The 12,741-nt window shown below is 42.7% G+C and overlaps 1 pseudogene across 1 annotated transcript; it reads left to right on the top strand.

The window, feature by feature from the left end:
• The first annotated feature begins 453 nt into the window (after positions 1-453).
• On the top strand, positions 454-2,067 carry LOC103700075 (GDP-mannose 4,6 dehydratase 1 pseudogene; annotated as a pseudogene). The gene has a single exon (XR_015974119.2). The product of XR_015974119.2 is annotated as a GDP-mannose 4,6 dehydratase 1 pseudogene (transcript).
• Positions 2,068-12,741: the final 10,674 nt, after the last annotated feature.

A 12,741-nucleotide genomic window follows, 5' to 3' on the forward strand; every position in this document is an offset into this window, starting at 1 on the left:
GGAGACTCGGCCACAATGATTGGATGGATCTAGGGGACCCGACCGGGATGGGGTCGGACCACCCCCTGATCCGAGACATTTAGGAGATGGACAGTGATGGGGTGGCTTTCCAGGCCAAACATGTGTATAGAGAGGCAAACGAGGCTGCGGACTAGGTTGGTACTTACGCGGCCAACCACGCGGGAGGTACGCTGTAGACGATTGAGAGAAAGTTACCTAGGGCATTTTGAGATATTGTATTTTCTAATTTTATTGGGTGTGTTTGTATCCGAGTGATATGAACTGTCCGCTTAAGCAAAAAAAATAATAATAAAATAAATAAAAATTAAAAATAAAAATCCCAGTAACCTGGAGTCAGAACCCAGACTAAGGCAAGCACATGGTTTTGTATTTGGAGGCGTACCGAACGGCCCAGTTTCTCCCCTACGACCAAATGACGCAAAGCAACCTCGTATTCCGAGCCTGATTCGCTTATGGCGGAACGGTGCGCGCTCGGCGGCCATCCGCCCCTCGTAAATAATTTCACAGGGAGGAAACCTCTTCATCGCATTCGCCTCGTCCCCACCTTTCCATAAATACCCACCCCCCTTCCTTCCCTTCTCCCACACATTCCCATCCCAGATCTCGATTCCAAACGCAAACTAAACCCCCCAGATCTTAAATAATAGAGAAGAAAAAACCCAATGGCCTCCTCCTCCGAGCCCAACCGCGACTCCGCCGCCGCAGCCGGATCGGAATCCAACGGCGCATTGGCCTCCTCGATCCCGGCGGCGGTGCCGGAGCGCCGGAAGGTGGCCCTGGTCGCCGGCATCACCGGCCAGGACGGCTCGTATCTGACCGAATTCCTCCTCGGCAAAGGCTACGAAGTCCACGGCCTGATCCGGCGTTCGTCCAACTTTAACACGGCCCGGCTCGACCACATCTACGTGGACCCCCACAACTCGTCCAAGGCCCGCATGAAGCTCCACTACGCCGACCTCTCCGACGCCTCCTCCCTCCGCCGCTGGGTCGACTCCCTCCTCCCCGACGAGGTCTACAACCTCGCCGCCCAGTCCCACGTCGCCGTCTCCTTCGAGATCCCTGACTACACCGCCGACGTCGTCGGCACCGGCGCCCTCCGCCTCCTCGAGGCCGTCCGCTCCTCCTCCGCCTCCTCCGGCAGGACCATCCGCTACTACCAGGCCGGCTCCTCCGAGATGTTCGGTTCCACCCCCCCGCCGCAGTCCGAGACCTCCGCCTTCCACCCCCGCTCCCCCTACGCCGCCGCCAAGGTCGCCGCCCACTGGTATACCGTCAACTACCGCGAGGCCTACGGCCTCTTCGCCTGCAACGGCATCCTCTTCAACCACGAGAGCCCCCGCCGCGGGGAGAACTTCGTCACCCGCAAGATTACTCGCGCCGTCGGCCGCATCCACGTCGGCCTCCAGACCAAGCTCTTCCTCGGGAACCTGTCGGCCGCCCGCGACTGGGGGTTCGCCGGGGACTACGTCGAGGCCATGTGGCTCATGCTGCAGCAGGACGAGCCCGGCGACTATGTCGTCGCCACCGACGAGTCGCACACTGTCCAGGAGTTCCTCGAGGCCGCCTTCGGGTATGTCGGGCTGGATTGGAAGGACCATGTGGTGATCGACAAGAGGTACTTCCGGCCCGCCGAGGTCGATAGCTTGAAGGGGGACTCGTCCAAGGCCAGGAAGCAGCTGGGGTGGAAGCCCAAGGTCGGGTTCCAGGAGCTGGTCAAGATGATGGTGGACCGGGACGTTGAGCTTGCCAAGAGGGAGAAGGTGCTGGTCGACGCTGGCTACATCGATGCTCAGCAGCAGCCATAGAAATGTCGGTCTCATTCGTCCATCAAAATCTCGATTTATGCTTACTTGCATCTAAATTTCAGTTTCATTTGTCTAGATAATTTTTTTTTTCCCAAATAATATCCATGTTCTCTGGGGAAATGTGGCTCTAGTGTTCAAAATTCTGCTGTGATATTTCTTTCTTTCATCAATCAAATAGATGTTCGTTTCGTTCGTGTAATTTCTCTGTTATTAATCCCAAATGTTATTGTTTTAAATTGAATCCCGTTCGCTATTATTGATTCATCGATTAGTTTATTCATCGATGCATAATTGCTGGATCCATTACTCTGTGTTTTGCTTCAACATGCATTGTTCATCTAAGAATGGTAGCAGAGAGAATGGATCAGATCTGGTATGATGTATTTGGAGTTTTATTCTGTATGGTGAATAATACTAATTGTATATCTTGTGAAGGATTGAATCTGATCAAATGTATTTGGTTTCATGGGCCAACTGTAGATCTTGTCCGTCCGCAGCTCCAAGTGCTTTTTAATCCGAGCACCTTCTGCATTGTATATCCTATCATAGGTTGTTTGATTGTAGATGAACTCTCTCAGCTTGGCTTTGTGTGCATTAATTATTTCTGTACAGTTTTATCATGGTTGGAACAGACTCTGAGTTGTTGTCTGTTGATAATTTGGTGTCATCCTCTGTTTCTTGCTTAGCCTTAATTGCAGGTTCTGCTCGAAGTCTTTCTATGAGAAAGAATTGGATCTGATCCAATCAGTTGTTGCTGACCCTACGTTCCATATTGTTCTGCATAAAAGTCTAGCGTTTGATGCAATTCCAAAGGGTCTGCCACAAGAAAACTTCTTGTTGGTTCGGTTTGTTTTGATATTTAGAATAATGAATCTCCTTGATTGACATTAGTCTTGTAACTTACCGATACTTCCATCTCTAATACCGCTTTTCAATGACTCGTTTTCTTTATTTCACTTGCTTATTAATTTGTTTTGCTGTTGGGCATTGTGGTTCTCATTAGAGTTCGACATATAAGCTACATTGCTACATCGTGGCTGCTGTCTAGAAGGATTATTCCCTTTCAGTGATGGATGTGTACTTGGCTTGTCTAGGATGTATGATTTAACAGTAGTAGGAGGTGCTTATTTGATGTGGTATTCTCTAGGTGGATAAGCAAATGCTGGCTAAATGATATAGTATTAGAAATTTTGAGTTTTCTGTTGTGAGATGTGCAACAGGAAAAATACGACGAGAAAAGGTTTCAAAAAGTGTATGGATCAGAACATAACCGAATGGTCAATGGACAATTTAAGCCTCAAAGGATATGGATGGTGGAGGTAATCAGGTATGCAATCAGATTTCCATGTGATATGGGGAAAAAAAAAGAAATTAAATATCAAATATAGGAGAAAGGATTAGTTAAATGTATGGGTTGGTGTTACATGTTTTTAGTATGGTAGATTCAGATGTTTTTATAGGTTGGGTTGCGAAATGATCTGTTGACAGTATGAGCAAGCTTAAGAGCAGCTGCAAGTATCATGGAAAGGAAAATGAAGAAAGCAAGGTTTGGAAACTTGGTTTAGTTTCAGCTTCGACCAGACCTATTGACTTGTGGTTTCTATTGTTCTTGTGGTTTGGAAAGTTCCAATCTGAGTTCTGGAGTTTGGTTTCAAAACAGACAGGAATGATTGAGAAGAATATAGAAAATGAAGCATTTCAAGAAAACGTACAAAATTTCAGAGCATCATGTAATGTGAATAATACTGGATGCATGCTTTCAATGTTTGGAGCTGAAAGTTTGATATTATAATAAAATGAAAACTATATTGGAAACCAATGTAAATGCAAGAAAGATCATGTTATACATCATCTCAAAAGTTTAATATATGATTTAGTTGTTTGATAAAGGACTAATTATCAATGCATAACTGTGTGAATATTTTTTAACAATCAAATGTAAAAACATAAAAGACAACATCAGAGACTAACATTAACTTGATATGCTAAAAAAACATGAAGTCAGGACTTTTGTTCCTTAATGCTGCATGAATTGTTAGGCTTTTTGAAGCCAAATTTGGTTGGTGCCAGGGCTCAAGAAGCAAGGGAATTACTTGAAGTTTTCATTTTTTGGGGAGGTGGAGGTTGTGGATGTGCTTTCTATGACTAAATGTAGTACATCAAAAGTAAATTTGACAAGAAGATACTCACACAACATGAATGGTTGGTCAGTATTCATGGAGCATGAATTTGTTTGAGTGGGAAGAACCATTTGATGAAAATTTCTGGTTGCGAGAAGTAATTTACATTGAAAATTCCATGTTTAGAAATAAAACAACAGTTACTAGAGATGAGAAATGCTACTATATGATTTAAAACCCCTTATTTTAACTTTGAAAAATCAAACAGTAGCTTAGAATTAACACTAACTACCGAAATATACTTAAAGAACTGAAGAGATGTTCTTGAAATAATAATAGTAAAGGCAAATAATGAATAAACATATTATCCGAGGCTACTTTTGGCCAGATCAGGCGAAACCTCCAAAACTGGCAAAAACTAACAAAACTGATGGTAAGTTTGAGCTCGATCTTTTTCAGAAAGTGGTGGGGGATACACCCCACCCCCCTCCCTCCCTCCCCTCAAACCCCAAAATGTGTAGGTGGGAATCGAAAGCTTCAGCTTGGTCTTGGCCGAAACGGATCGTTTTTGGTTGAATAACAGGGGCTGAAACTTGAAAGAAAAGAGAACAGTTACTTTCTGGCTACCTTAGAATCACTTGGGAACATAAGCAGGAGAATGGAGATTCTGTGGAGAGTATTATAGATTTTATGTTTCTTGCAAGTTGTGGTGAAAACGAGTTTCAAAGCATTTGTGAAATTTATATAGCATGTGACATACTAGTCGGCTGGTAGTTTTCCCCCAAGTCTTCAGTGGGATTCTTTGAAGTCCAGTTTCACCCCAAGAATTGCGAGTTCTTTTACTGTAAACATATTTTTTCATTGATCCAGCATCTAGTGACGGTCTTGGGACAACCTGAACAAGCTGCTTGCAGCATATCTGACTTGGTTGCACCATGATTTCAGTTGCTTATCTTTGCTCTTGAAATGTGGTCTTTTTCCCACCCTTTTTGCTTGTTTCTTTCTCTCTTTGTTTTATTTTTTTTTGGAGAATATTCTTGAAATGTTGCCATGTTCTTTTTTGCGTGTTTATGATCCCTGTCCTTGAATCTTCTGCTGTTGAAGAAACTCAAGTAAACTCTCATCCTTCTTGAACAGAAGAGGTAGTCACTTTCATCCCTTTTTTTCAGAAAAAAAAAAGCTGGGCAATCATGCAGAATATATTGTTCAAAGCAATTTGAAATTCTACATATATAGAATTTTTGTTGCAGACTCTCTCTGGCTGGAAACCATGAAAATGAGCTTCAAAGGAATTCTAAATCATACTCTTTGAATCATTGTTGTCTCGAGCTTGACTCTCACCTTGTTAGTTAGGGATCCTCCTCCTCCTGTTTTGTGAGTCTTTCCCTTTGCCAACCATTAAACATTGACAATCAAATGATGGAGCTGAAACTATTATTTGAGACTACTTTCATTTCATTCTGTTTGGCGAAGCCCCTCCAGTTCCAATTTAATACACTTATTTTTACCTGGGATCTGCTGATCTGGCTGTCCAATCAACTTGTCCCTTACCTCTTGCCCTCAAATATCACCTAGATAATATGATGATAACTTAATTTTTGTGCATGGTTTTGAACAGTCCTCTCTCTGCTGCATTAAAAAGCCTTGTTTTGATCTTGGGAACATACATGCTCCTCCTTTGCACTTAAACTAAGTGACCTTGAACTGTCTAGCTGGAATCCTCAGGGTGCACTGTTTTATTCATCCCTGTTCAACAAACTAATTTCTTATCCGGCTATGATGGGGGATTGTGGAAGTGAAGCACCAACAATACATTCATTGTCAAAAACTACTAACAGTTCCTTAAACACGGAGGGGTGCACTCTCATTTCGGCCCTTTGATATGAAAGCTACTGATCTCTAAAAAGGTGAAACTGTTCTATTGCTTAATTTATCACAATAAGATACTTACAACTGATAACCCAGCAAAAAAAGTAGTTTTTTTGCATCAGATCATGTCCATTTTGTGAATACCAAGAGGAATTGGTAAACCATCTTATGCTCGGATGTCAATATTCTCACTCTTTATGGAAGAGTACTAGAGAACTTCAACATCCCGCTATTACCTCTAATCGAGCTCTAGGGAGAATGGAGAGCATCCCTACCAAAGAATATCTTGAACCGGACAATGGATTCCATACCCGCTGTCACCAGCTGGGATATCTAGTTTTAATCACGTCGTTTAATATCCCCGATGTTTATATGCGTCAGCTAATTCCTCTTTTGACGACACTTACCAAAAAGTGTCAATAAAACCTTGAGGTCTATTACCAACCGTCACAACTTTCCGACGCTTTCTCCAGCAAATAACAGTCGGCATTATCTTTTATCTCTGTAGTGTGTTTTGGTTCCAATCATACTCCTATCAAGAGATTGCGAAATAGATCCTCTTCCTTTTCAGCATTTGGATTTCAAGCCCCCAGCAGAAGTCTGGATAGTAGTACCAAGCAGTTGTATGGGAGTCTTCTTGAAAATAGGCCAAACCGATTGAAAGGCGGCGCTGATCGAAGCAAAATACAATAGATAGAAAATTCAATCGAAGAATAGAGGTTTCCCCTCTAAAGTAAATCACCTCAAGATGTAGCCACGTTGGGATAGGTCCCCATAGTTCTCATAAATAAAGAGCTCAAAACTCCTCTGTATATAATATTTTTAGAATTCTATATTTCCATCCTGTATATTAAATACGGTGTAATAAATAATAACAGGGAATACCTCCATTTTCATTTCAAAAAAAAAAAAAAATGTTGCTTTCAGAACATGTTGTCTATCTCATTACAAGAGGCAAACAATTGCTTTTTGTTCCCCTTTTTCCCTCCTCTAATTTTGTTGTTTTTTTGGAACATAGCTCGAGCGGTCTCTAATAAGATTGGCTAAGATACAAGGCTTGGTTGTAAGTTTCATGGCATTTGATGCACCTCTGGATCCCAAAAATCGATCGATCTCCATATTTGCCGAAGATTGTTGTAAGTCCTAACTTATCCCAAAATTCAACAATTCCATCTTGAGACACAAAAGTGCCCTTTATATTGAACAAGTCTGAGGTCCTTTTAGGACAACCTGATTAAAGCTCTTAGAAGCTTATCTTAATCCCTTAGTTTATTGGATCATGATTCCAGTTGTCTGTCTTTTCTCTTAAAGAGTGATCTTGTTTTCCTTTATGTTTTTTTTTTGTTTTTGTGAATTCATTGGTTTTGCAGTTGAAGAAACTTCAATCAACATTTCTCCTTGTTGAACAGCTTGAGTTAGTTCTGCCCCCTAGTTTATGTCTAGTTGAGAAGCATGAAGCATGAAGCATGTTTAGTTCAAATCACTTTTTAAAAAATGCAATACATACATGCATATATGTATGTATGTATGTATGTATCCTAGAAGTTGCTTCTTTTGCTCTCTCCACACACACATACACACATCTACATACATATGGATATATACATATGTAGCAAGCATGAAGATTGTTTTCAACAGCCTGCTACATAAAGGATTCCTAGGAACATAATGATATTTATTGTTCTCAATCCATGAAAGGGGCCCCAAGCTAGTTTCTCAGATAGAATTTCTGCACGTTTCTTGTATCAATCCCTCAAAAGTTGTATCATTTTGACACCTAGTTTCTGGTAAGAAGGTACATAAGGTGCTGAATTCAACTAATAATGCCATGATAGCTGCACGAGTGGTCCAGACCAGTCAGAGTGATGTTTCAAGAGATTATTCAGCTTTCTTTTTTTTTTCTCAGGAAATTCATTACCATTTCATTTGTTATGCTACCTTGTTGGTTCAATCTTGTCGGTGAGGCCAGGTCTCGATCCAACTGTAGATGCTTCATTGTGACCTGAATGTCATGCATTCGAAACACAAAAATAGTTTTTCCATACGCAGAGATAAGATTATACATATCTAAGCCTTCTCTGACCCTACAGAACCTCGTGTACTGGGATACTGCGCTGTTGTAATCACGCTGTACTTGTTAAAGATCAAATTATCTCTCGGCAGTGTGATGAAGAAGAGCTGACTGCCATGAACCTGAAAACAGGATCACATAATTTTGTATCTAATCCTAGATAGCAAGGTTTCATGTACTGTATGTAGTGATATTTGCTACTCCGCTTCTAAGGAGTGAGAGAGTGAGAAAAGCTGAAGAGAAATTCCTGCATTGAAGGCATGGATCTGAGAGGACCTATGAAAACCTTGGTTCACAAGGCCTTCGCAGTTGAATTATGTGCAGATTCTGAGTGCACCCACTGTGTCCTCATTGGTAATCGAGCATAAAGTTATGGACAAAAAGCTCCTTAACATTGGGTACGTGCTCTTACATGTCATTTTGACATGGCCCAATCTCTCAAATAATCCCTCATCTGGCATAATTTTGACATGCCAAGCAAATTTAAGACATCTCTGAATGTAAAAAGTGTGACGCTGATAGTATTGCTCATTTAACCAGTGAGACTGTGATAATGATCAGGGAGATTGGCAAGCAGCTTCAAGTAGTAATAGAAACATTGATGTATATGCTCCTTGGGAGAAAAATTAAGGCCGGCCACATGACCTAACCTATTAACCCGACCCGTGTTCAACCTGCCATAAGTAGGTTTCGGTTTAAGTTAAATGGGTTTGAATCATAAACAGATCGACCCATTTAACCTGCTAACATTTAGGTCAGATTTGGATTTTAGATATCTTATCCTTTTAACCTATTTAATATTCAGGTTGGTTAGTCCAGTAACCCGTTTGACTATTTAATATCTGTTTAATCTGTTTAAAACCTATTTAATCTGTTTCTATCCTATTTAACCCGACATGACCCGTTTAGCCTAGACATGTTACCAACTACTTCATATAATTGATAAAAAAAACCATCCACATAAATACTTGTAAACACACCTCTGTGTTTGAACTTGAAGCCTCCTCCCGTTATGAGATGGTTGTGACCTGGTCATACTAGGCCCTGGCATGGCCCAAGTTTGGAATTTACATTGTCCTTTTACGAATTGGGCCTTGTGAGGTTTAACAATATTAGCCCAACGTAAGGGCCCGATATTAGCCCATGCCGTGACTTTCTCAAGACAGTAGTTCATCAAGCCCGCATAGGCCATTTGACATCCTAGACTCGGCAAGTTGAAACGCATTTGAAACAAAATGGTAACCAAACTGCTTGCTTGCTGATTCAACGTGGCAAGCAATGCGTCCACGTGGCTGACGATGAATGGCACAACCTTCATGAACCACACTGATTCTTAACAATATTGCCCCTACAAATAACAATGTAACCATTTAAGTCCATGAGCATACGAGAATGTCTTAACCATGCTTTACTCGCCCTCTCAAATTCTTGCGAATCCATGAGTATTAATTTGCTAATAAGAAAGCTATGCCGTCTCTATGTTATTGCTTTAATAAGAATGTCTGCGACTTGGACTGTTGACCCGAAAAAACCCTAGGCAACTTGTTGATTGGTTTGGTTTGAGTTGAAAATTACGAATCCAAATTCAAACCAGTTTCGAAACTTGAAGCGAACTTATCAGGCAGGTCTTCAAAGTTAGGTCGGACCAGACCTAATCCGACCTGATCCAATCATAGTGCTACTCAAAATATAACAATTGTAGCAGTACACACACCACCTCTGAGCCCATCAACTTGCTTTCTTCATTCTTGAAAAAAAACCTAGGCAACTTCCGATTGGTTTGGTTTGAGTTGAAAATTAGGAACCCAAATCTAAACCGGTTTCAAAACATGAAGCGAACTTGTCGCGCAAGTCTTCAAAATCAGGTCAGACCGGACCTAATCTGACATGATCCAATCATAGTGTTGCTCAAAGCATACTAATTATAGCACTACACACTCCACCTCTGAGCCCATCAACCTGCTTTCTACATCCTTGAAAAAAACCTAGGTAACTTGTTGATTGGTCTAGGTTGAGTTGAAAATGACAAACCCAAATCCAAACCAGTTTTGAAACATGATGCGAACTCGGTGCATAGGTCTTCCAAATCAGATCAGACCGAACCTAATCTGACCTGATCCAATCATAGTGCTGCTCAAAACATACCAACTATAGCACTACATACTCCACCTCTGAGCCCATCAACATGCTTTCTTCATCCTTGGCTACTCGAAATCCACCCTTGACAATGGGACCAATTACCAGCTTAAAAGTCTTCCCTGCGCCTCCAATCTACGGCCACTTTCTCTCATCAGTGCCTGCCTCCTTAAATAGACGGCATACTCCTCCCATGGACCAACAACCCCTCTCCTAGCCTTCTCAAAAAGCCCATACCTCCAAGCAACAACAACCTTGTATAACACGTATGATGTAAAACAAAAAAAAATTGTTAACAATAAGTAGACAGCACTTGGGCGGTGGAGGAAATACAAAAAGAAGGATAGGGGAAGAGAGATCAACCACATTTTGAAGAAGAAGAAGAAGATAGGTGAATGGGTATAGTGGGTCTTTGCTAGAAGTTCTGCATGTTGATTCCATATAAGCAATCTGGATTATTATTAGTTTCTGGGGAGTACTGAATTATAGTGTTTGTAGATCTTTGCAGCATTCTTTTTATGGAAGGTGATGTGGGACCGCCTATCGACGAGAGCAGTACTGAGCAGGCGTGGTTTGGAGATCCTTGCGGAGTGCGGGGCTTGCGGTGCAGAAGAGTCAGTGGACCATGTGCTATTCCAGTGCATGTGGGCGAGGTCGACATGGCAGTGGACATGGATCCCGGAGGAGGCTTGGCGTGAGAGGCGACTCTTCCTACAGTTGATACAACAGTGGTTGGCTAGTTCTTGAACATGTCAGGAGGCCATCAGAGTGACTTGCACAGCCCACCAGATCTGGCTGGCAAGGAACGTCCGCACCTTCGGCGAGCGCAGAATGTCGCCGAGGTTTGTTGCAAAGTCCGCTCGAGTACTGGCAATGGAGTCTAGACCCACCATCCCTTCATATATACCCTTGACAGCTCGGGACACCTGAGGTTCCTTCTCTGCTCAGGCAGCTCCTCGGACGGTGTTTTTCACCTAGGAGCCCCCACCTCCAAGTTTCCTCAAGGTCAACTTTGACGGATCGGTGCTGGATGGAGGTATGCGAGGCAGGGCAGGGTTTGTTATACGGAACCCTAACTCTAGGGTAGTGGTAGGGGGCGGCTGCCAGTTGTTCGACATATCAGTTCCGGGGGCGGAGTTGCGAGCGACTTAGGCTGGTCTTCGCCATGCGCGGCAGGTGCTGCGAGCCGACTCGATCATCCTGGAGGGCGATTCGGCTACGGTCATTGGGTGGATTCAGAGGAGTCTGAGTGGTGAAAGCACAGACCACTTTCTGATCCGGAATATTGGAATAATGGTGAGGGATGGTGTAGCCTTCCAGGCCAAGTATGTATTCAGAGAGGCCAACGGGGCGGCTGACTGGGTGGCTGCCTACGCGACCCACCACTCAGGATACGCCCTGTGGTCAGGAGAGGGGGAGCTGCCATTGGCACTCTGCGATATTGTGTTTTTTGATTTTCTTGAGTGTATTCGTACATGCATTGTATGAATAACCCGTCAAAAAAAAAAGAAAAAAAAAAGAGAGGAGATTTTGAGCTCGCTTAGGAGCATTGTTCACAGGGGGTGGTAATCAGTGTGAACAGGCATGTATGCTGTTATATGTTAATGATAAGCTTCTGCTCCTTCTGCTCCTTATGTATGTATGTATGTATTTATGTATAGAACCCATATCAGCAGGCCCCACAATGCTTGGTAGTCATAGTCCATGGGACCATAGTTGATGAGAGAACTTTCCCATGGAGAATATTGCATGAAATCGTGATTTCCTCGATCCCCATTTGATGATAGATTCACTTGCAATTTGATGATTTAAAAAGAGCTAGACACCGTTGCTCCATTTCCTGCTAGATGTTAACATGGTGTTCTGGAAAAGTGGATGATGCACCAGATGTCCCTATACTTCTCTAACTCTTCTTTCCTTTCACTCTCGTTTGGTATTCCCCATATTGATGCTTTCACATTCTTCCCATATCCAAAACAAGTTTGGTCTATGGGATAATAGTTGATGAGAGATCTTTCCTGTTTAAAGGGATGACTCTTGGAAAATATTGGAGGAAATCAAGATTTCTTCAAGATTCACCTGCAACATGATATGGAAAATTGTTAAACCTGATTGAAATAATCATTCCAATCTAGAGCATTTAGCTGCGAGTCAGTGGGCACTTTGCATGTTGATTCGGTAGCAAACTTCCAATTGCCTGACACTGCCTCTGACTTTCTAGACCCAGAATCCTCGATGGTATGCTTTTTGCACCAGAGTGCACTATTCTGGATAGCCACTACATCATCAATCTCAGAGACGGACAAAATTCTACAATGCAAAAGATGCACCACAAAGGATTCGAAATCGACTTTCTATTGGAAAAAAATTCTCCCCTGCAAAACCCTTAGGATTTTGAGAAAATTTTGAGCAGCTCTTTATCACCGAGCTACCCCACTGAGCCCTGATCCATGGTTCGCATTGCTCAGCATGCTCTCTCCAGCTTCTCCGACCCACAGGGTTCTCCAGGTGCTAAGAAATATCAAGTAGGTCCCCAAGAGGAACTGGAATGTGGTGAGTGGCATCCTCAGCAATGGTGGAGAAATGCTCGACTGAAACCATTCCAACTGCTCGCCACGCTTTCTTGCTTATCCTAATTAGCAACAGGAAAATTCTTGACACAGTCTTGTGCTATGAATACCAACAAGCAGGACAATTTTCTCTGTCAAAATAGACATGG

This window comes from Phoenix dactylifera, chromosome 16, assembly GCF_051530095.1.
Source record: "Phoenix dactylifera cultivar Ajwa chromosome 16, Ajwa_hap1_PhDact_Kaust_v1.1, whole genome shotgun sequence".
NCBI lineage: Eukaryota > Viridiplantae > Streptophyta > Magnoliopsida > Arecales > Arecaceae > Phoenix > Phoenix dactylifera.